We start from the raw sequence: 23,815 nt of genomic DNA on the forward strand, positions 1-23,815 counted from the left end.
TCGAATTGTATGATTTACTTTTGATTTAGTCAATAAATCTAAAGGTAACAAATACCCCGCTACAATAGTATTAAATAATATCTACTTGAGCCTCCAATTCTGTCTTCTCCTATTGAAGGAAGACCATTGATCATGTATTTGACTGTGCTTGATGAGAGTACGAGTTGTGTTCTTGGTCAGCAAGATGAATATGGAAAGCAAGAATATGCAATTTACTACCTCAATAAGAAGTTCACTGACTGTGAGACTCGGTATTCTATGCTTGAGAAAACATGTTGCGCATTGGCTTGGGCTGCTAAGTGTCTGCGCCAGCATATGTTGAACCATACTACTTGGTTGATATCCAAAATGGATCAAATCAAGTACATCTTTGAGAAGCCTGCTTTAACTAGGAGGATTGCTCTTTGGCAGATGTTGTTATCTAAGTATGATATTGAATACCAATCTCAAAAAGATATCAAAGGTAGTGTCTTGGCTGACCATTTGGCTCACCAACCAATTAAAGATTACCAGTCAGTGCAATATGATTTTCCTAACGAAGATATTTTATACTTGAAGATGAAAGATTGTGATGAACCATTGCTTGAAGAAGGGCAAGAAACTGGTTCCCGTTGGGGCATGGTATTTGATGGAGTTGTTAATTCATATGGTAATGGCATTCGGGAAGTGATTATTACTCCTTAAGGAACTCATTTTCCGTTTACAACTAGATTGAGCTTCAAGTGTACAAACAATATGGCTGAGTATGAAGCTTGCATTATGGGGCTTGAAGAAGCCATTGATCTCAGAATTAAATATCTCGACGTCTATGAAGATTCAACTTTGGTTGTGAATCAGATCAAAGGTGAACGGGAGATGAATCAACCCGATTTAATACCATATAGAGATTATGCGAGGAGGGTTTCAACTTTCTTTACGAAAGGTTAGTTTCATCATATCCCTCAAGATGAAAACCGAATGGAAGATGCTCTTGCAACATTGGCTTCAATGATTGTGGTGAAATTTTGGAATGAAGTTCCCAATTTGACTGTGATGTGTCTTGATAGGCAAGCTCATGTGTTCATTGTTGAAGAAGTAAAAGATGAAAAGTCGTGGTATTTTGATATCAAGTGTTTCCTTCAAAGTCAAATTTACCCGTCTGGGGCATCTTTGAAAAATAAGAAGACTTTGAGGAGATTAGCTGGCAACTTCTACCTGAATGGTGATGTGCTTTACAAGAGAAACTTCGATATGGTTTTGCTTAGATGCGTGGATAGACACGAAGTAGACCTGTTGATGATTGAAGTCCATGAAGGTTCCTTTGGTACCCATTCTAATGGACATGCTATGGCAAATAAGATGTTGAGAGCAGGTTACTATTGGTTGACAATGGAATCTGGTTGTTGCAAGTTTGTGAAGAAATGCCACAAGTGTCAAATTTATGCAGATAAGATTCATGTTCCTCTAACACTGTTGAAGGTCATTTCCTCTCCATGACCCTTCTCCATGTGGGGAAATGATATGATTGGTATGATTAAGCCAAAAGCTTCGAACGAACATCGTTTCATTCTGGTGGCCATTGATTATTTCACCAAGTGGATTGAAGTGACATCGTATGCAAATGTGACCAAGCAGGTTGTGGTCAGATTTATCAAGAATCATATTATATGCCAGTATGGTGTGCCAAGTAAGATCATTATTTATAATGGATCGAATTTGAATAATAATATGGTGGAAGCTCTTTACAAAGACTTCAAGATTGCACATCATAATTCTTCTCCCTACAGACCCAAGATGAATGGGGCTGTTGAAGCTGCAAATAAGAACATCAAGAAGATCATTTAGAAAATGGTTGTGACGTACAAAGATTGGCATGAGATGCTCCCATTTGCTTTACATAGGCATCGTACATCCGTCCACACTTCAACAAGGGAAACCCCTTTATCTCTTGTTTATTGTATGGAAGCTGTGTTCCCAATAGAGGTGGAGATTTCGTCATTGTGTGTCTTGTTGGAAGCCAAGTTGACAGAAGTTGAATGGTGTCAGACCAGATATGATTAGTTGAATTTGATTGAAGAGAAGAGATTGACTGCCATGTATCATGGTCATTTGTATCACCAAAGAATGAAGAAAGCTTTTGATAAGAAGGTCAAGCCTCGTGTGTTTAGAGAAGGTGACCTCGTGCTTAAGAAGATTTTATCTTTCAAACCTGATGTTAGGGGCAAATGGACTCCTAATTACGAAGGCTCATACATTGTTAAGAAAGCCTTTTCAGACGGTGCTTTGATTCTTACAACTATGGATGGTGAAGAGTTCACTCGTCCCGTGAATGTCGATGCAGTCACGAAATACTTTGCCTAAAAATAAAATAACAACTCGTTAATTTGAAAACCCGAAAGGGCGACTTAGGCAAAAATGAGCATCTCGGTGGATTGAAAACCCGAAAGGGCGATCCAGGCAAAAGTTAGAGACATAAAATAAAAATTTATCCCGATAGGTTGAGTACCCCATCTTGGGGCAATATAGGCAAAAATTAGGGATTATGGCAAGTAACTGCATTCGGTTGGTCCTAAACATGGAAGCGGTTTTGAGCAGGTCGTTTGGTTCTGATTCATCATTCTCAATCGAAGCCAAGAGCACAATGGATATTGAAGTTGGTATGGAGAGTAGTGATCATTGTATTCAATGTATCCCTTTTACATGTAAATTACTATTTTCAACTTTGTAAAGATCTATGGAGTCCTGTCATTTACAGACTACCATTCTATTAAATAAAGTCGAGCTTTTATCCAATTTGTTTTTACTCTTATTTACTTCTGCTAAATAAAATTGAATTCTTATGATGATAATCTTGAAATAATTTAATGAATAAAATTATTTTTCTTAAAAAATAATAAAAATAATCACTTTAAGAATGATCGATTTCAGTCAGGAATGTCAACAGCAATCTGAGAATAGGTAAGTCTTGAAGTGCGAAGCCATGTTGGTCTTCCCTAAGCAGTTTGGTTTGGTAATTTTTCCCTAACAGTTCGTCATTCATCCCCTAACTTGGTTGATAAGTTTCTCCCCAAGTAATTTATCATCCTCAGTAGAGTTGAGTTGATGATCGGTCCCTTTTGCAAATCCATATTCCACAGTTGCGATGCTCCTTTTGATATCCTCCAGTTTGTGACTTTGGATATCTGGAGCCATTATTTGGTTTCCATTAGCATATTTGTATTGAATAACTTCGGAAGTTCATCGGATCCGGTTATCTTTTCCTTGGAATTGGTTTATTTCGTAATTTTTGAAAGGGATTTGATGATTTTTGAGGAATACGACGATCTTGGTTATAGCATCCTCAACATTTTGCTTATATCCCCATGCAGAGTTTTACCTCTTGTATTCCCCGGCAGAGTTTATCTTAAGATATTGAAGATCCCTCATTCTCGGCAGTTTTGGATTCTGAGCAGTATTTTGATTTTGTCCCCCACAGAGTTGACAATTTGGATCCTCAGCAGATCTTTTCTCTTTCCCCAGCCAGAGTTGAGTTACTCAGAGCCAGATGATTTATTTTCATCATTTTCTCCAGTTGGTGTTTTCATCTTGTTGAGATTAGCCGAGTGTTGCAGCGATGATTCAAATTTTTGATATTTGTATCCTTTGTGTTGCTCTATCATCATAATCATCCATCGGTACATGTATATTCATCAGATATTTCATTATGCATTTTTTATTGCATTTGATTTCGTTATTCTGGTCCCCTGTTTTGGTGATATCATTACCTATACATATTTGGTGTGTCTGTCCTTCTTCAATCGTAGAGTGTCAGCCCCCTTAAACAGAAAGAGTTTAACCTTTCTCATTCCCCACTGAGATATTTCCTCGTGGATGATCATTATTTCAGTTTCCTCCCTGGTTAATTATCTGGATGGAACCACTCCCATGAGTTATATCCTCATTGGTTGAGTCTTTGTTTGACCGTTTCTTTTTAGTTACTACCTAGATGGATATTTTGGTCCCCTGAGAGTCTATTACCCAGTATATGGTAATATTCTTCTCGATTTTTGAGTACATTGCTTTTGCCCAATACCCGGTAAAAGTAATCTACTTCCTTTGTTTTACCAAGCGGCTTCGTTTTCACGTTTCCCCAAGCAGAATATCCTTGATATGTTCATCCTAACCGATGACGGATATTCTTCCTTTGTGGTTTTCTACCCAGTAACCGGTAGTTGTAATCCCTACTTTTATTCCCCAGAGAGTTAATCCTTGATATGTTCATCCTAACCGATTATGGATTTTCTCCTCTTTGCGGTATTCTACCCAGTAACCGGTAGTTATAATCCCTACTTTCTCCTCTGAGTCTATCCTTGATATGTTCACTTTGACCGGTGATGGATATTCTCTCTTTGGTATTCTATCCAGTAACCGATAGATATAATTCCTATTTTCTCCCCGGCAGTCTATCCTTGATATGTTCATCCTAACCGATGACAAATATTCTTCCTCTGAGTTTATCCTTGATATGTTCACTTTGACCGGTGACGAATATTCTCTCTTTGGTATTCTATCCAGTAACTGATAGATATACTTCCTATTTTCTCACTGGCAGTCTATCCTTGATATGTTCATCCTAACCGATGACGGATATTCTTCCTCTGAGTCTATCCTTGATATGTTCACTTTAATTGGTGACTGATATTCTCTCTTTGGTCTTCTACCCAGTAACCGATAGTTTTAAATCCTATTTCATCATCTCCCCCAGAAGGCTATTCTTACCCAGTAACCGGTAACGGATACACCTCTTTTTCCTCAGCGAGTCATCCTTGATATGTTTACCCTAACTGGTAACGGATGTCCCTCTGTTAGAGTATATTATCTTCCTATTTCATCATCTCCCCCAGCAGGCTATTCTTACCCAGTAACCGATAACGAATACACCTCTTTTTCCTCAGCGAGTCATCCTTGATATGTTTACCCTAAATGGTAACGGATGTCCCTCTATCAGAGTATATTATCTTCCTACCCAGTGATTGGTAATAGATAATATATTTATGGTACTCCTATGTTGAAGGTCATTCTTCCCCAGTTGAGTTTGAGTGCATATTTCCTCAGTAGAATTTCCTTTTCCTGTTTGGTCAGAGTATTTCAGTGTTATTCTGACTTACCCGTTTCCCCTGCAGATTTTTCCCGTATCCCCAACCAAGTCCTTCCATTGATTTATTTTCATGGAAATTCCCCTCGTGTCTCTAGCAGTTTTTAAGTCGTAGTCTGGCCTACGCACAACTTCTTATTCCCCCAGAGTCTCTATCTCCCCAGTGAGTGATCCTTATGGAATGCATTATGCTCCTGTGGACTTTCAGTCTCTCCGGATTCTTTTCCTTTGTGGCAATTTATTCCCCACAAAGATTAGTTTAACATTCATATCATATGCATCATGAGGTCTCTTAGGGACCAAAATTTGTTTCTATATGTTGTTATTTAAGTCCATTCTACTGAGTTGATACGAATATGTTAACCTTTACATACTCAATTAGAATGTCCTTAAATAGGGGCAGCTGTAAGACCCTAATTTTGATCATATGATCCCTCGTACTAGCTCATCATTTGCATTGGCTTTGGGATCACACCTTGGCATCCTCCTTACCCCTCATTCATTGGGTTTTCATTGGGAGAGATCACCAGACATATTTGATTGTATCATACTTTATTTTTCCTTATTTACTAACCAAAATACCAAAAATATGTTTATGTATAGCTTTGTTTCCTTTGTAGGTAGTCTGTGCATCCACCAATGCCTCATCAAGCTCACAACTAGGGTTTGAGACCCTCAATGTAAGGATATCAATCAATATGTGGTTCCCATTGGTTTTAGACATCATATATGGGTCCCAATTATCTTCATTTATCATTTTGATCAAGAATTCATCAAGATTGTGAAGCTTGTTTGCCTTGGAAGCCCTAATTCATCTGGGTATCTTGTGTAACTTCCTCAGTAAGTTTCTTCATCATTTGATCAAATATATAAAGGTATACTTCATATTAAATCATATTATACATATATTATCCTCCATGAGTCCAAGAGATCAAGAGAATTTCAACTTTGCAAGATGGTTCGTGATGGTTGACCAGAAAGAATCAATTGGTCAAAACTGGGGTTCACTAGATCCTATCTCCTACAATTTTTGTCATATGAGAATGATTACAAGATAAACATTACTCCTTATGAAATTCCAAAAAAAAATCATGTTGAACTCAAGATCTATTTTTGCATGGAAAGTCATTGTTTATGGTGAAAGATTATAGGTCATTTTGTCTGAACCCTAGTTAGGAGGTCAACATCCAAGGACCATAACTTACTCAATTTTTATGAGATGAAATCCATTCAAGTTTCATGATCAAATTAAATATTTCCTCTCAAACTTTTATTCATGTAAGAAATTCAAATTCAACTTACAAGGGCATGTGCCAAGAGAAAACATTATAGGTCACTTTGGGCCATTACCATTGAACAAGAGATTTCCCTCAACTTCTAAAATGCATAACTCCTTCATGCAAAATACAAATAAGGTTAAATTTGTGACCAAATTGAAAAGTTTTTAAAGAGATACAAGTTTGATGAAGGAATGTTTTCCATTTGAAGCCCATAGAAAAAGTTATTTAAGGTGGAAGAAATGAACATTTGACTTGGTACTTAGAAAAATTTCAATTATGTTTGATTTCCCAAACGTCCACCTCAAAATTCATCATGATCCAAGATTTAAATGGAAAAACGTTTAACATGAAAGTTGTTCCCCTTGATCTCACCTTTCCAAAAAGTCCATGATCATCTCATTTAGCCAAGAATTAGATGACTTGCACATTGTTTCTCTTCAAGGTTTCATTTGGATGAATCTCATGTTCACATTCCAATTTTTATTGCATGATCACATGACACACTTTCAGCATTGCACATGATGAAATTTGTACCTGATTACATCATTTCATGGGCCTATCACACGCCCATGCATCCATGGAAGGAAGATTTCTATTTTTGGCATTTTGAATGAAGAGTGTGAAAAGCAATTGCATAACCTATAAATAAGACCCTTCATGCTCAGAATTAGAGACACCTTGCCCAAGCTTTGAACTTGCAATCCTAACCCTCACCATTAGAGGATAAAGATGAAGGTTTTTAATTCAAAATCGAGTTTCAATTTCACTTCAGTTTTAAAGTTGAAATTCCAAGAATCATAGCCTTTCTGTGATCCAATTCAACTTCTGCAAGCTTCTGAAGTCAAGCCAAGGCCAATTGGAAGCAAGATCAAGCAAGATTCAAGCTCCCTCGAAGGTGAATTTTTAGAAACTTTATCTCTTCGATTCTTTCTCAATTCTTCACTATTCTCTTTGTTTTTTGGTTGGCTGAAGTCCTACCAATGTAGGCAACAAGATTGAGTTGTTTTTAGGTCAAATCGAAGCAACTCAGTTCATGATCCTCAAAATTCAAATCCATGTATCTTTTTATATACTTGAAATTGGAGAAAATTGAGGTCAGATTCATGATCCTGCATTTTCTCTTTGAAATAGTGTCCTTGTTTTTCATTTTCCATTAAGATGAAATTAGACCAGTCCGATGGAGGTCACCGGAGAAGATGACCGGAGGCCTAGCTCTGGTGGTGTACTGGCACACCTCCTGGTAATTTGATCATGTTTAGATGTTCTAATCTGGACCTTTGTTTTGAATTACCACGCGTACAACACGATTGACTCAAGACTACCATGGAACGCGCGTGTGGCCATCAGATCTGCCACCTCAATAAATGAGGGAGATCTGATGGCCCTTGTTTTTTCTTATTTTATTTTAATTTCTGGTTTTATGTTTAATGCTTTTATTTTGTTTAATTCATATTAATTTTATTTTTAATCCAAAAAATATGGGACTTTCACCAAAAATCTTTAAATATTTTTCTCTTTCATATTATGGATTAAAATTATTTTTTAGATTAAAATTTGAGATTTTTCATGAATTAAATGTTTTGTGCATATTTTTAATTGTTTAAAAATACTTCTGACTTTTCTAAAATTGTAAAAAAAATTGTGTAAGGTCTTTTGACCTTGTTTGACCTAGGATAAATCTCTTGGCCATTTATTTGGTATTTTGAAGAGATTTTAGGTTTTGACCAAATTAAATTGTATTTTTATTCACTTTTAATTGGATTTTTAATTGATTAATTGTTTAAAAATTATGTTGAGCCATTTTTATGGGCTTGTGATGTTTGACTTTCTGTTTGGGCCTTGGTCAAAGTTGATTTGACTTTTGTTGTATCAAAACCATTGGATTTAGGGGATTGATGAAATGTACATTTCATCTCCCAAAATGAATGGATGGTTTTGATTTGATGAAATTCCTCCCATGACCAATTTGTGTTTCTATCTCCCCCCCCCCCCCCCCCCCCTCTTCATCTTCATCCTTATTCTTCCATGTTCCCTCATTTGACCAATGAAATCTCTAATGTCTTAAGGCTAATTGGTTCATTAATGACCTTGTGTCAGATGAACCAATACAAGTATGACTGAGATAGGTCTCTCCCTCTTGATATTTTCTTTTAGTGTGTGGTATGTTTTAGGAGTTTGGTTCTTCATACCAAATCTCTAACATGCATTAACACCCAAATTTTTATTCCACGACCTTAGATAGTTATGACTTCTACATAAGTCCAATTACGACTACTTAACATATAGCTAAATTTGACACTAAAGGTGTAGCATTCTAGTAAGTGAGATTGTAAGTCTCCCATTCTTCATGGCATTGTATGGAAACTTAATCTTTTTTCCTTTCATGAAAGCTAGTGGCATACTTGTTGAATTATCCAAGTTGGAGCGCTTCTCATGGAAGATGTCTTGATTTAAGGATTCATACTTATGAATGAATGGTTGAGTGTTCTCCAAATAATGACTTAATCAATTAAAAAAACACCATTAATACTTGACTAACTCTTTACTAACATTTGACCAACTCTTGTTAATATTGCTTTACTTGTAAGCCATTTACTTTATGCAATTTAAATTTCAGTCATTTATCATTCATTGCCATTTACATTCCATTTAACTTGTTTATATTTATGTCATTTTCACTTTCCTCATTTGAGCCATATCTTGTGATTGTATGTATTGTTTGTGTATTTTGATTTTGTTTATGGTCTTAGGACCTTAAAATACTTAATAACAACAAAAACCCTAAAAAACATCTGGTGGATTGTTGATCTTGATTTGAACTTTTGGACTTAGGATTAGGCAACATTCCCTGTGCAAAAAGGACTTGGCCAATGCCAACATTCTGAGACCAAGTTATTGTGAGTTAAGTCTTCATATGATGCAAGCCTTGGATCTTGTTTGAATTCATCTGCTACTCTGTCTTTGTGCTAATTGTTATTTTGACCCTGTGTCTGATGTTTTACTTTGAGTTGATCAAGAAATATTTCATCTGATACATGTGAAGACAAAGAAGAATGCTAGCTTTTGGGATTGTTTGCTTGGATGTGACTATCTTTATTTGATTCCTTGATCTTCATGATGTTTGGATTTTGCTAATTGCTTATTGATTATTGCTTGATTAAAACTCCAAAGGGAAAATGGATTTTCTATATGACATTTTTGTCTGTTAGATTGCATCCCATTGGTCAGATCTTTTCAACCCTTAACTTTTAAATTTGTGCTTAGGATAACCTCTTCATCTCCCCCCACTTCTTAAATTTCAAAATCTCTCCCTCTTTTCAAAAAAAAATATTTCCTTGTGATTTCAAACTTAGATATTGTTTAAAGACTAGAAACTTTGGCCTTATGCCATTGAATTTTCAAACTCTTTCTTAAATCAAATTTATAAATAAACTTAATCATATTGACTTAAAATTTCAAAATACAAAAAGAACTAACAACTTCATTCAAACTTTTGGCCCTTTGTGCCTTTTCTTATTAACCTTTTGTTAAAAGCAATTCACCAACTTATTTGAAATTTTTACCACGAATTGCCGAGGTTTTGATCCCTTATTTTTATGTTGGTAGGTAGGCACAAGTCCGAAGGTCTTGTCAAACACAAAACAAAAATATAATCAATGAATTCTTTTCTCATCCCCACACTCTATTTTTCTCAAACATCTTTTATACCAAAAAATACATACACACGTAAAAAAGGGCTCCCTAAGAGTACCTAGGACACTTTGGGTGCTAACAACTTCCCTCTGTGTAACCAACCCCCTGATCTGTCATCTCTGGAATTTTATTAGTTTTGATTTGAAAACTTCTTATCTTTGGGTTTTGTTCGTACTTTTCCCTTTTCCTTTGGAAACAATAAAAGCGCGGTGGTGACTCTGGTTTTATTGATGTTAAGCTTATTCATAGCTTGATGGTCATGAATTTACCGCTACAAAGATTATGGAGGCTTCAAAGAAGGGGAACATAATGACGAGGGAGACCAGGACATAGGCGAAGGACAGGCTCATAGCCAAACTCTTGCCACTCCAACCATTGCAGCTATTCCAACAGGCAGAGTTTCGACAAGTAGTACTTGGGGTCTCTCTGCAGAAGAACTGGATATTCTAAAATAAAGCCAACCCCTTGAATATTTGAAGGCTATGTTAAGTTGGAGGGAAAGTTCTTCTGAGAAAAGCCTTACAATGTAACACGCTATGGAAATTATAGTGACAATAAGCACACCAAGTATAACACAATAATTAAAAAAACATGAAAAAATTAAAATCTATCCAAATTGCAGCGCGATCAGATACACAATCAGATGCACAGTGGCATGATTCAAGATGTAAACAATGGAGGAACTCCCTATAAATATTATGTAATTATTAGATTAGATCGTAGCATGATTTGTGAATCATTCATCTTGCAACACCATATTAATGAATGATTGTGACACGATTATAGCCAGTAGCAACACAATTTTGAAAACTGAGAGCCTAGTATATATATTATAAACTTATGGTATAAAATAGGGGCTCCGCATTTGATGTGAAGAGGAATATTTGTAGAGATTTTTTTTGAGAAAATTAGAAGCCTTGTGACCACTGAAGCTATGTTACTTTCTTGTGTGATTCATGTATTATTTTCTAAAACCATTTATTTATATTTAATTGCATTATAAGTAGCTAAATATCTCTTTTTGTAAGGGATGGTTATTTGATTTTAGTAACATCATTGTATTATTGGATGTAATTATTAGTTTAATCTATTGTTTTTATATTATTTATCTAAAATCCATGCTTAATTTTTTTATTGATTGATCATCGATAAATTGATTGACTATTTACTAAATAAAACGGAAGTGGAAAAGTAGTAAACACTTCAAATTTGATATTCAAGTTGACCTCCGCCACGAATAAGGGTGGAACTTTGAAACTCATATAATTATGTTAACTCTAAATGCTAAATCTTAAATTGTAATTTTTCAAGGGATATATGAATTCTTTTAAGTTATTAAAAGTTCAATTACTAAAATATTATGAATAAATAATTTTGGGAATGAGTAACCACATTGGATGATTACATAAACTAGTAAGGTCAAACAAGAAATACAAGGAAAAATCTAAGTTAGACTTATCCTTGAATATTTTTTAATTATTAATTTTACAAACATTATCTTTAGTTATTAATTATTTCGCAAAAACCTAAATTCCATTTTGTTCAACAAGTAGATATCAATTGTCGTCTTAGTGTTTGATACTTAGTGGTATTCACCACAGTATTAATTGCAACAATCTGGTATAATTTCTAGATTGCCACCAAATTTTTTGGCACTTTTCAGGGACTTCAAAATTTTATTGAATTCAATTATTTACAAGTTGGAGTTATTTTTTTTGCACAAAAAATGTATTGCTTTTATTTTTAGATTATTATTATTAAACTGTCTAACCTTGTATTCAAGATCAGCCCTCAATTGAACTTTTCTTCGACGCAGAAATCGAAAGAATCGCTCTTACAAATGAAGAGTTCAACCCAAATAACAAGATGTAGGGATGTACGGAGGTTGGGTTGGACCGGGTTTAGCCTAACACGTTATCCGACCTATTCAAACTTCAATGGGTTGGGTCCATCGTCCAACCCGTAATTTCATTGTCAAAACCGACCTGAACCGACCCGTTCATTAATGGGTTGGGTTGGGTTGGGTTCGCGGGTTGTGTTTCAAATAAAAATATATTCTTTACGATTCTTTTTGTCGGTTTTAAAAAAATATAACGCAACTCAATACAATCATACTCATTTATAATACTCAAATTCAATGAAACATATAATATAATATCTAATAAAATTCACCAACATGACATAACACTTTATAATAGTAAAAAATTCAACAAGATACATTATTTTCATAAAATACATAAGTTAAAAATGATACAAAAGAAAATAAGAAACAACATTTAATCTTAGAATTACGTAAACTCATCTGTCTAATAGTATTATTGGTGGAGAATAGATTTTTTTGGAAAAATTATGGTTATTAGTAAGATATTAATTTTATATTTTTATTTAAAATAATAATAATAAGAAGAAGAAATTACTAAAGTCACATTAATGGATTGGATCAATGGGTCCGCGAGTTGCAAAACTCAAATCCGATACCCGAACCAAAACTATATGGGTTGGGTTGGGTATACCTGTAAATGAATAGGTTCGGATAATTTATGGATTGGGTTGGATTGGGTCAGCGGATTCATGGGGCGACCCATACCCATGAACACCCCTAACAAGATGGTTAATCTATCAAATGAAGATTCACCTAACTAACCACTAGTTATGAGACATGAAAAACTCATTGGAAACAATGGTGGACGTACACTCAAAGGTAATAAATTGACAATTGTCAACCAACTTGTAATCGTAGTTAAGTTTGAATTCAATCCATGATAACATGAAATAATATCATATTTTTGGACTCGATTTAATTAAATTATATTATTATTTGTTTCAATTTATTTCATATTATTCGATATTACATGGTATTTTCCCTTCTATTTGTCTCAGGTAACTTATTTGAAGCATAAGTGAAAAGGGAAGAAAAGGGGGTGCAAAAAGAGGATGAAAGCAAATTCCACTAAAGCCCAACCCACAATTACAAGCCAGAAGCGCTGAAGCTGTGAAGACCGCCACACAAGGTGTGACAAGCGTCACGCCCCCTGCTAAGTGTTACGAGCGTAACACAAGGTGTGACGAGCGTCACACCCCCATTCCTATATTTTTGGGTTTGACGCGTAACAGAAGCAACGGAAGCACGTACCTCCTCTTTCTTCGCTTGACCAATTGACGTGAGAAACCTACCAAAGGGAAACGGTTACAAATGAGAGTAATATAAATAGAGCCAAAGATCCAACTCTGCAGCTCTCTCGGTCTCGCTTCTTTTTCCGCCGTGCAAGCATTTACAACATTAATTTTCTACAGCTTTCTATTATTAGCAATTTTTATTTCATTTTCTTTTCCAGTCAATTTTCAGAGCACTTAATTAATTTTTCACACAATAGTTTCTACACCGGAAATTATTGTGTATCTTTTACTGGATCTAACCTTACGTTAGGTCATAGTATTTTATTCCTTTGCTTTTATTTTCCTGTCCGATTGAAGATTGCAAGAACAAATCCAACCGGTCTGTGGTGGAGTGTTCAAGATTCCTATTAATTATTCAGGTTCTTTAATTTATTGTTTTAATTTATATATGCTCTGCATTACTGTTTATTTATATTGTTTGCCTGATATGGTTTTATTTAAGCATGATAATTGTTCAGACCTGTTTAGCATGCCCGACTAATTAATTTAGATATCGGTATGTAAAGTAAGCGGAATAAGGAATCAAAACTAAGTTGGTTTAATTTTATTTAAAATTAAAGTCACCATTTTCATGGTCTCAATTTACAGAGTTAATACCAAGGTTTTTGTACGAAAGTAAAAGACATAAAGAAGTTAAAATCAATAGAACGACGGTTTGAGTTTTTAACTGGACAGTGTAAATTGGACATTAATTCTAAATCAGGGCGAAAGCAATTTTTAGAGTTAATTAAATTCTAATTTTTTTCAAAAAGTATTTTTAAAGGTTAAATGTGAGGACGAGAGTTAAGCATTTAAGTTTAATTATATAATCTAAGTCAATAGAGCGAGAGTTTGAGACGAGGGTGTTTAAACGGTTATTATTTTAATGAAAAGAGTTTCTATAGATTATGTTGTTTTCAAAAAGTGATTTTGGACTTAACTAATAAGTGACAGCTACGTTAACATAAAGTCATAGTCTATTCAACAGAGCGAGAGTTTGAGATAAGACTTTTAAATCAATAGTGTATACTGAAAAGATTTATTTTAAAAACCAAGAAACCGACGAAGATTTGATTCCCTAATTACGACGAACTACATACCGATATCCGCTTAATTGATATTTAAATTAGATCCAATATTAGTTTTACTTTTCCCCCTAATCATCAAAGTATCATCCGCCTTAGCTTTACGAAGTAACCTTAGAAAAACGGTATATCGATTCATAAGTCCCTGTGGGATCGATATCTTTTAAAACTACGCGATAGAACTGTGCACTTGCAGTTAGTACCCCAATAGACTTATAAAGTCGCGATCAAGTTTTTGGCGCCGTTGCCGGGGACTTTTATTTAGTCGATATCGTAACCCTTCTGTTACGCTGTAGAGACTAAGGCAATTTTTTTTCTTCTTTCTTTCGTTGATTTGTATGCCACACACTCGCTCACAAGGCGAGCCGTTTTACTTACGAATCAACGACGTTGAACTATATCTCCGAGTCTTACGACGAATTCGGGAATATCGTGATGCAAACAATCTCCCTCCTATCGAAGTGCCCGACCTCAAAAATCTTCTTCCTTCGCCGATACCCGAGATGGCAGAACCAGCTCGTGCTCTTCGAGATTACACCGCTCCATCGCAAGATGAGCCACATTCGAGTATTGCTCCACCCGCAATCGAAGCAAACAACTTCGAACTTAAACCTTCGCTGTTACAAGCAGTGCAACAGAATCAATTCTCTAGAAATCCTACCGAGGATCCAAACCTTCATTTATCCGTATTTGTCCAATACGCTGATACTGTTAAAGCTAATGGTGTCACTTCAAAGGCGATTCGACTTCGTCTTTTTCCCTTCTCGTTAAGAGATAAAGCTAGAAGATGGCTTCAGTCTCTTCCTTCCAACTCGGTCACCACATGGAATGAGTTGAAGAAAGTCTTTCTTGCCCGATATTTTCCTCCAAGCAAAACAGTTATGTTGAGAGCCCAGATAAATGGATTTAAACAGAAAGATAACGAGTCTCTTTTCGAAGCATGGGAAAGATACAAAGACATGATGAGACTTTGTCCACACCATGGTTTAGAGGACTGGTTAGTAATTCATACCTTCTATAATGGTCTCTTATATAACACAAGGTTAACAATAGACGCCGCCGCAGGTGGTGCGCTTATGGATAAACCTTACGCCGATGCTTATCAACTTATCGAGAGCATGACCCAAAACCATTATCAGTGGCGAAGCGATCGAACAATGGTAGAAAAACCTCAAACGAAAAGTGGCATGTACGAGATAAGTAGCCTTGATCATGTTAATGCAAAAGTGGATGCTCTGGCCCAGAAAATTGAAAGTTTAAATGTATCACCTCCAGTCACCGTGGTTGCCACAGCTCAAAATTGCGAAGTCTGTGGAATCCAAGGTCACACTCCTGCAGATTGTCAACTCCTAACAGGAATCCAAGCAGAGCAAGTGAATTATGCTCAAGGAAATCCCTACTCGCATACCTATAACTCAAACTGGAAGAACCATCCTAATTTTTCATATAAGAGCAATAATGCTTTATACGCACCAGGACAAGCTCCCAGTCAAGCCCCAGCTATACCCCCTGGATATCAAAAGCCGACCCCATCTACACCTAACAATAATGTTCCTAGGAAATCCAACTTGGAAATCATGATGGAGAACTTCATAGCTTCTCAACAGCAAACCAATAAAGATTTCTTAAACCAGAATGTACACACTAGCGAACAAATTAAACAACTAGCAAGTAAAGTAGATGCCCTGGCTACCCATAACAAAATGCTGGAAACACAAATATCACAAGTAGCTCAACAACAAGCGCCTACCGCTGCCCCAACTGGTACATTTCCTGGACAGCCCCAACCTAATCCGAAAAGTCACGCTCATGCAATCATATTGAGAAGTGGAACAGAGGTAGAAGGACCATCTGATCCAAGAACTGAAAACCAAAACTCTAAAAAGTCAACTGAGGAAGAAAATAAACCTAAGGAAAAGGAGGAGAGTAATAAGGAAACCGTAGAAAAGAAAGAACCTTATGTACCTCCACCACCTTATAAACCACCTATCCCTTACCCTCAAAGGCTTATTAAAACCAAAGCTGCGGGCCAATTTAAAAAATTTGTTGACTTACTGAAACAATTAAACGTCACAATTCCTTTTACAGAAGCTATTACGCAGATGCCCTCATATGCTAAGTTCTTAAAAGAAATTCTTTCTAATAAAAGGAAACTTGAAGAGAGCGAAACCGTTACACTCACTGCTGAATGCAGCGCTATAATCCAGAATATGCCTCCTAAACTTAAAGATCCTGGTAGTTTCTCTATACCCTGTCACATAGGAAAATTTGTCATAGACAAAGCTCTATGCGATTTAGGAGCCGGTATCAGTGTTATGCCTTTATCCATATGCAAGAAACTGGAAATGGGAGAATTAAGACCAACTAAAATGTCTGTGCAATTAGCAGATCGTTCTGTTAGATATCCTGTAGGAATTCTTGAAAACGTTCCCGTGCGCATAGGTCAATTCTACATTCCAACCGATTTTATAATTATGGACATAAGAGAAGATGAAGTTACACCCGTTATATTGGGAAGACCATTCTTAGCAACCGCCGGTGCTATCATAGACGTAAAACGAGGACGACTCACTTTCGAAGTAGGAGAAGAGAAAATTGAGTTCATTCTTTCCCAATTTTTGAAAGCACCTGCAATAGACGACACATGTTACTTCATGGATATCATCGATGAATGCATAAAAGAAACAGAGTTAGAAAATGACAAATTGTCTGACTATCGTGTAGAAGATAGACTTAACCAATGTTTAGCAATGACATCGGATCCTACGCAATGCCTTAAGAAACCAAACCTCGACCTGAAAACACTTCCCAAAAATCTGAGATATGAATTCCTAGACTTAGAACTTGAACGACCAGTAATAGTTAATGCAGACCTAGGAAAACTCGAAACCGAAAAACTCCTACATATCTTAAGAAAATATCCAACCGCACTAGGATACAACATCACCGATCTTAAAGGGATAAGTCCTTCTATTTGTATGCACCGCATCATGCTAGAAGAAGACTGTAAAACTTCTAGGGAACATCAGAGGAGACTAAACCCGATCCTGAGTGAGGTAGTGAAAAAGGAAGTAACAAAGTTATTAGAGGCAGGTATCATATATCTTATATCTGATAGCAAATGGGTTAGTCCCGTACACGTAGTACCAAAGAAAGGAGGTATAACAGTTATTGAAAATGAAAAAGGAGAAACTATAACCAAACGAATTGAATCGGGATGGAGAATGTGCATTGACTATAGGAAACTAAACAAAGCAACCCGAAAAGATCATTTCCCTTTACCATTCATTGACCAGATGTTAGAACGATTAGCAAAACATTCTCATTTCTGCTATCTAGACGGATACTCAGGCTTCTTTCAAATACCAATTCATCCTGATGACCAAGAAAAGACAACATTCACATGTCCTTTTGGTACCTTCGCTTATCGACGAATGTCGTTCGGCTTGTGAAATGCTCCTACAACCTTCCAAAGGTGCATGATGGCAATATTTGCCGATTTTCTCAAAAACATCATGGAAGTATTTATGGATGATTTTTCCGTATGCGGACAAAGCTTTGAAGAATGTCTTGAAAACCTAGAAAGAGTTCTAGAACGATGTGTAAAAGTAAACCTAGTACTTAATTGGGAAAAATGTCACTTTATGGTACAAGAAGGAATTGTTTTAGGACACATCATATCAAATAGAGGAATTAAAGTAGACAAAGCCAAAATAGAAGTAATCGAAAACCTTCAACCTCCGGAAACTGTGAGAGAAGTACGAAGCTTCTTAGGACATGCCGGTTTTTACCGACGATTCATTAAAGATTTCTCTAAAATAACTAAACCTTTAACCGGATTATTGATGAAATATGTTGAATTCATCTTCGACAATAAATGTTTAGAAGCATTTCAAACGCTTAAACAAGCATTGATCTCCGCGCCCATAATGCAGGCTCCAGATTGGAATGAACCATTCCAAATAATGTGTGACGCAAGTGACTACGCCGTAGGTGCTGTCTTAGGACAAGGAAAAGATAAAAAACTTCACGTCATATATTATGCAAGTAGAACCCTAGACGAAGCACAAATGAATTACACCACGACCGAGAAAGAACTTTTAGCAGTAGTATTTGCACTAGATAAATTTCGTTCTTACTTGGTCGGAGCTAAAATAATCGTTTACACTGACCACGCCGCCATTAAGTACCTCTTAACAAAAAAGGACGCTAAACCTAGACTCCTAAGGTGGATTTTGTTGCTACAAGAATTCGATTTGGATATCAAAGATAAGAAAGGAACTGAAAACATAGTAGCAGATCACCTCTCTAAACTTGAAAACTTGGAACCGGAAAGAACATCGATCAACGATGATTTCTCGTACGATAAACTTATAGCTACTTTGGAAGAAAATAAAGTTGATAAACAGGTAGAGACCACCCTAGCTATATGTGTTACACCATGGTACACCGATCTCGTCAATTATTTAGCTGCCGGAATAGTTCCACCTAATCTATCTTACCAACAAAAGAAACGATTCTTCCATGACATAAAACATTATTACTGGGATGACCCTTTACTTTTCAAAAGAGGCCCCGATGGTATTTTCCGTCGGTGTATACCTGAAGAAGAGATAGAAAATATAATCCAACATTGTCACTCCGCTCCTTATGGTGGACATGCAAGTACATCCAAGACCTGTTCTAAAATCCTACAAGTCGGTCTTTATTGGCCAAACATATGGAAAGATGTACATAATGCCATCAAGAAATGTGATAGATGTCAACGCACAGGAAACATATCTAGACATGACGAGATGCCACAAAAGGGCATTTTGGAAGTAGAGATTTTCGACGTGTGGGGAATAGATTTCATGGGACCTTTTCCGCCCTCTTTTGGTAACAAGTACATACTCGTAGCAGTTGACTACGTATCAAAATGGATTGAAGCTATAGCTTCTCCAACAAATGACACACGAGTAGTAACTAGACTCTTTAAGAATATAATTTTCCCAAGATTTGGTGTCCCAAGAATAGTAGTCAGTGATGGAGGATCGCATTTCATATCTAAGGTACTCGAAAAACTACTGTTTAAGTATGGTGTAAAGCATCGAGTAGCAACACCTTACCATCCTCAAACCAGCGGACAAGTGGAAGTGTCTAACAGAGAAATTAAACAAATATTAGAAAAAACAGTCGCCACCTCAAGGAAAGACTGGTCATAAAAACTATCCGAAGCTTTATGGGCATATCGAACCGCCTACAAAACTCCCATAGGAACAACCCCATTTAAGCTTATTTATGGAAAATCTTGCCACCTCCCGGTAGAATTAGAACATAAGGCCTACTGGGCTATTAAAAATCTAAATTTAAACTATAAGGCCGCTGGTGAAAAGCGAATTCTTGACATAAACGAATTAGAGGAACTTCGACAAGATGCCTACGAAAATGCCAGAATCTACAAAGAAAGAACGAAAAAATGGCATGATAAACGTATATCAAGAAAAATCTTAAAACAAGGCGATATAGTTCTTTTGTTCAACTCTAGACTTAAGTTATTCCCAGGAAAACTACGTTCTAGATGGTCAGGCCCTTTCCAAATCACCAATGTCTTTCCAAGTGGAGCGGTGGAAATTAAAGGAAAATCTATTGAACCATTTATCGTAAACGGGCAGCGTCTAAAACATTATCATTATGCTGAGAACAATGAAGATTCGTAAGTCCTGCACTTAGACGTAATGCCTCCAGAATTTATAGATTATATTTGATAGTTTTTATGTCGAGCTTGCGACATTAAACAAAGCGCTTCGTGGGAGACAACCCACAAATATTTTTTTTTTTTATTTCTTCTTTGACTATTCTTTTAAATTTTATTTAGTATCCATTCTTCATTTATTTTAATTTATAAATTTTTCTTCTTTTCTTCTTTCGGCATTTGGCCAGATCCTGACTAAAACTCTTGTTTTTCTTTTCTCTAGCTAACACTAACCTGATGGGACAAATTGATCGTATGGGTATCAAATTCAGAGGGAAAGCTCAGAAACAAAAGTTTGATGAACTAGCAGAGAGAGATGCTAGCTAGCTTGTATGCTGATGACTGGGCAATGACTGCCCTTGGACTAAGAGAAAGTGTCATGTATTTGCTGAGTCAAATAGGGTGGGAAACTACTCCTATTCGAAGATAGTTCGTCACTTACCGGAGACTGACTCTGGAATTCCTTAGCTCTCTGATCTATCTACCCAGTCATGGAAAAGGAATAAGCAGAGGTTTCATTCAGTTCAGAATGTTCAACATGGAGTATGAATTTAACATTCAAGACTTTACTAACCTTTTAGGTTTCCCTGCCTCTTTTGATACATTCACAGTGAGCCAAGAAGACCTTTTTGAATATAGAGAACTTGAACATTTTTGGGGAAGTTTGACTGGAAATGACGACCCCGAGGAACATGAGTTTCTTTCTGGAAACATACATAACCCGACCTTTCGTTATTTCCATAAGATCCTGGCCCACACCCTTTTTGGGAAGAAGTCAAATACTACTACAGTATCACGTGATGAACTCTTCATCATATTTTGTGCTTCCCAGAACCGTCTAGTGAATGGTGCCACTTTTATGTTGGCGAACTTTGACCGCCTTATCCAAGATGAACGAGCACCGATTCAAATAGGCGGATTGATAACCATGATTGGTAATGCTATCGGATTACGTCAACCTATGCTTGACCTAAGCCCTTTTTGTGGCATTGCGACTATGAGTATACCCTTCCTTTTCAACATTATGTTTATAGCAAACCTCGGGCCTGAAGAGTTCAAACTAATAATTGACAACCTAGTTCTTTGCCTATTCACCTTGCCTAGTCCGGGGACTAGTGTTCATAACCGCAATAACTGGCTCTACAACCTGAACGGAACACCTTCTCCTGCTAGATCTACTGAATCCATCCAGGACTATGAGATTTGTGACGACCATATTCCTTATGCTGAGTCTGACCCTCAGACACCATCTGGTTATTATGATATTGACCCTCCACCTCAACCTATCCCGACCGAAGAGTCGGCAATACCCGATCTTAGACATCATATGCCCGGAGCTAATTATAACACCACCATTCAAGCTTTGATGTCAGAACAAGACGCCCTCAGAGAAGAGTTAGCTAATATGGGACAAGAATTTCTGGGATACATGAGCAGCATGACAAATCAATTCCACGAGTTGCTAAACCGTGTTAACTCATTCGCTCCTCCGGCCAGAGATCCTGCAAGTGGCTAGAAGTTGTTTTTCTTAGTTACTTAGTTTTAGTTTAGGCTATTTATTAGTTTTGTTTCACATTATTTTTAATATTAGTATTTGTTTTTCTTTCGCATGTTTGCTTTTGTTTTCCAATGTTACATTATGATTATTTTATGAAGCTATTGCATTATTGGTTTATTTTATTTTGATCTATGCAATTTCTATAATTACAAGTAATGATATCCACTATATGCTAATAATTACTATGTCTGTTAAAGAAATACATATATTATGGTAGTAGAATAGCATGCAAGGCAATTTAAAAGCATTACAATAGCAAAATAAAATAAGCATAAGCAAAACAAAATAACAAAAATAAAATATAATAATAAAAACAAATTATGAAGCACCCACGCAAGCAGTGACTGTTGCAAGCTGACTGTGTGACGAGCGTCACACACGCCATCATGGTCGTCACACCAAGTGCTTGTGACGCCCGTAACACCCCTGTCACGAGCGTGACACCTTCAGACTAGGTGAACGTTAGTAACCGTTGGGGACACGACCGTTACACCACCCCACTTTTTACCTTCCCCATTCCCTTACCCATTTACTCACATTTACCCATATTTAATTATTTTTCACCCACTCCCTTTCCAACTTCCAAAACTTTCTCTATAAATACCCACCATACCTTTCTTTCTACATCATTCCAACATACATTTCTCCATACAAAATCCTTTTTCATCCCTCCTCCTCCTTTCAACCCACTTATCAGTATGGCGGGAAACCAATAATTCGGAAATATCATCTTCCGATCCGAAGATGATAATTATTAAAGGGAGCAGTTCGAGCGTTTCCAACAGCGAGGTGTCTTATCTATCAGGTATCCTGATTTAAATTGTTTACAAGAATTAGGATTACTTCAAGGTATACAATGGATGCTCCGCCTTGCTGATTTAACCTTTCTATGCACACACAATCAACCTACCTACCCATCTCTCACCTTAGAATTTTTAAGTTCTTATTCGTACAACACTCCTACCGGTGAAGACGAGTACTTAACGGGTACCGCAACCTTCCGCATGTTCAACACCGAATACTCACTATCCCAGGATCAGTTGAGTTCCATGCTACAGTTCCCTGTAGGAGACCGAGTCCACCAAAGAATCCCTCCAAACTCCCAATGGCACATACACGCCTTCGACCTCTTTAGAAAAATATCCGGTGTGGAAACCGATAAATGGGATACACTACTTGCTTCCCATATACATAACCCAACCATCCGGTATTTTATCCGCATCCTGCAAAACACAGTTTTTGGAAGACCGAACAACAGCAAAGTCAACGCCAAGGAATTATTCTTCCTCCACTGCGTCTTTGAAATGGATACAAAGGTAAACGCTGCTTCTTTCTTATTTCATCATATCCGCACCCTATGTGCTAGAGGCCGCCAACCTTTCATGATTGGAGGATTAATAACCTCCATAGCACTTGGTTTGAATCTAGGGGACCGACTTTAAAATTTACAAGCTCTCCCACCCCTATTTATGGATGTAAGCTATTGTCGGTCCAACCGCCTAATCAAAAACAGGGTAGGCGGAAGGTATTATCTTATGGTGAATAACCACGAAGTCCCAAGCGTTGTTTTACCCAACATTGCCCTCACAGATGTCACCAACCCCAACCGCTTCATCTACGACCTTAATGCTCCCGAAGCTACAGAGCATACACACGCAAACCCGCCTCCAGACGAGTTTGAAGAAATGGAGCAAGGTGATCAAGGTCCTGAGCAACAATCAATCCCGCTCAACCCTTCCGATAATGCAACTGGTCCATCCTCATGACGTCGTCGACGAAGAAGGCCAACCACTAATGATGACATCATGGATGCTATTGATGGTATGCAAGCGCAGAATCTCGAAGTGATGCAAATGATGCGCCAGATGCAACAACAACAGGAAGCGAGGAATGCAATAACCGACCAGCGGTTCACTGAGTTGCTCAGCAGGTTTGACGACTTAGGAGTACGTCAACGATCACCAGGTCCAAGAACAAGAGGCGGCAGGCAGCATTGATTTTAGTTTCTTTTTCTTTTTTCTATTTCTTTTGTTTTCTTTGAAACATTGGGGACAATGTTTCATTTAAGTGGGGGGGGGGGGGGGGGGGGGGGGGGAACCTTGTTCTTTCAACCTTCCCTTTTCAAGTATGTTATTTTCCCTTTCATTGTTATTTCCCTTCCTTATTATGAAAAAAAACAAACAAAAATAATTAAAA

General features: G+C 36.9%; 1 non-coding gene across 1 annotated transcript; it reads right to left on the reverse strand.

The window, feature by feature from the left end:
• Positions 1–15,208: 15,208 nt before the first annotated feature.
• On the reverse strand, positions 15,209–15,315 carry LOC127099702 (small nucleolar RNA R71). The gene has a single exon (XR_007794178.1). It is a non-coding gene; the product is annotated as a small nucleolar RNA R71 (small nucleolar RNA).
• Between the last annotated feature and the right edge of the window lie 8,500 nt (positions 15,316–23,815).

Source organism: Lathyrus oleraceus, chromosome 6 (assembly GCF_024323335.1).
Source record: "Lathyrus oleraceus cultivar Zhongwan6 chromosome 6, CAAS_Psat_ZW6_1.0, whole genome shotgun sequence".
Classification (NCBI taxonomy): Eukaryota; Viridiplantae; Streptophyta; class Magnoliopsida; order Fabales; family Fabaceae; genus Lathyrus; species Lathyrus oleraceus.